This window comes from Pezoporus flaviventris, unplaced genomic scaffold (assembly GCF_033815535.1).
Source record: "Pezoporus flaviventris isolate CSIRO_AGI_PZ_B2104156 unplaced genomic scaffold, CSIRO_AGI_Pfla_v1 ptg000066l, whole genome shotgun sequence".
Taxonomy (NCBI): Eukaryota; Metazoa; Chordata; class Aves; order Psittaciformes; family Psittacidae; genus Pezoporus; species Pezoporus flaviventris.
This window is the reverse complement of record NW_026892614.1, coordinates 13055700-13057651: the sequence shown is the minus strand read 5'-3', so window position 1 is coordinate 13057651 and position 1952 is coordinate 13055700. Positions and strand designations below refer to the sequence as shown.

At 37.3% G+C, this 1952-nt stretch overlaps 1 long non-coding RNA gene across 2 annotated transcripts in view; it reads left to right on the top strand.

Annotated features, from left to right (window-relative positions):
* Positions 1 to 1378, top strand: part of LOC133278475 (uncharacterized) — a 168317-nt gene extending 166939 nt beyond the window's left edge. Inside the window, exons 2-3 of one of the 2 annotated variants that reach the window (XR_009746568.1) lie at positions 12 to 692; positions 775 to 1378. This is a non-coding gene — a long non-coding RNA (uncharacterized LOC133278475). Of the gene's footprint in view, position 1; positions 693 to 774 lie in introns of those variants that run through there. The other variant, XR_009746567.1, reaches the window with a different exon arrangement.
* The last annotated feature ends 574 nt before the right edge of the window (positions 1379 to 1952 follow it).

Below are 1952 nucleotides of genomic sequence, written 5' to 3'. Positions count from 1 at the left end.
GGACTTTCTAGTTACAGTTTGTGGGGTTCTGACTCTTCTCAAAGCTTTTTAGGTAGAGACATTTGTAGTTTTATCTGAGAGAATATTGTTTGCAGTGGTTAATTTGTAACCGAACATACTTTTTCTGATGTGCAAGAGAATAAATGTTTGACTTTGTCCTTTCAGTTTGGAATTTCCTGTATTGCTCCATTGTATCTTCCTTCAGAATTACCAGAATTTCCACTGCACTCTACACCACTGACTGTCCTTCGTGTGAGTCACCTCAAACTGTTGTGTTTGCTGTTAACAGTTTTTGGCAAGCACAGCAGTGTATTAAAAATGGTGAGGTACTGGTATTTAGCATTATCCATGTATTTCTGCTGACCTGTTTTTTGAGTATTTGGGTTCTATACTCATAGCTAAAATAATGTACCTATCTATGTGTAAGTTCATTCCTTGTCTTGAAACTGGGGTAGTCTCAAAGGTGCCATGTAACTGTAAATTTTTTCTGATTAATGCTTTTGCAAATGAAACTGAAACTATGTCAACTTTTTGCCAGTTGATAGTGAAGCTAATTGCACCAGGTAAATACTGCTGTGCACTCATTATTTTTGAGCTCTGTTTAAATTGAGCTTTGTTCAAGTTAACACTGGTACTTCACAGTTTTGACATGAGCTAGAAAATCCACAAAAATAAAATTGTGGAATATATTGGTTTGCATTTTTTGTAATACAGTTTAATGCAGAATCTGACATCTTTCTGTCTGTAGACAAAAGCATAAGGCTTTTCAAGTAGCAGGTTTTGGCCAAAACAAACGCGGTGTGGTGTTGGAAGTCTGTTCTCCATTGTTTGTGCTGCCCTGAGGACCTCCAGTGGGGTTGAACTGGTATAAGTGGGAAAGGGCTAGCCAAGCTTTAAATATCTGTTAGCAGGAACTATATCATGTGCACGTTCCTATGGAAAGGAAATTGCAAACAGAAATAAGGCATACATTCTGCTTTCCACATTTATCTTTGAGGTGAGTATGTCACCACTGGCAAAAAATCAGGGCTTTCTGCCGGTGTCTGAAGTTATGAAAGTCTGATAACGTACATTATGCTAAAGGAAAACAGATAAAACAACATGATCTTTAGACTTCAGGAAATAGGCCTCCCAACTGTAATTGAAAATACTGCATGTTCTTTATTTCCACTTCCATATACTGTGATAGTGCCAATATTTTTCCCATGAGCATGTCCTGAATAGCTGGGACCATCTGATACATGGATAGGAATGGGTAAATACATTTCTATCACATTTTTCCATTGTTTCCACATAAAGCAATATATGGTGGGTTGAACAAGGAGTGGCTTTTTTCCTATTGTTAAATACTATTTTTTACAATAAATTCTAAAAACTAGTCACTGCCTATACTTGGTCCTTTTGCCTGTTGGTCCCAGCAGCAGATAATGATGTGAGTTTCCCACTGTGCAGGACTGGACTTGTAAGTTTCACTCCATTCCTATGTCCATACTTGGAGGGACACTTTATAATCCTGAATCTCTTTTCTCTTTCTCCCTTAACTTTATTCTGTGAAGTCTAAAAAAGAGCTAGGAGAGAAACTTCATGTGATTCTCTTGTATTAAAAAAATGCAAAGGATTCAGATGACAAAACAAGTTTATCACTGGAATGAATCTGTAATGGCATCCATATTTTTACATCTCTCCTTGGTTTTCACCTGTTTCTTTTTCTTATGGGAAGAGGGGAAAGAAAGGAAAAGGATTTTTTTTTTTTTATTTTCTTCCTTCCTCCTCTCCCCCCCTCCCAAAGTAAGCATGCAGTATTTCAGTTGATGCAGATAAGAGCATATGGTTCTGTGTCTTTTGGCACAGCTATGTTTACTGCAAGTAATTGCTTGCTGAGTGTATGTGTGTGAAGTGAAAGCAGGTATTATTACAGGCATTATGTGATATTAAACAGAGGTCTGTCAGTC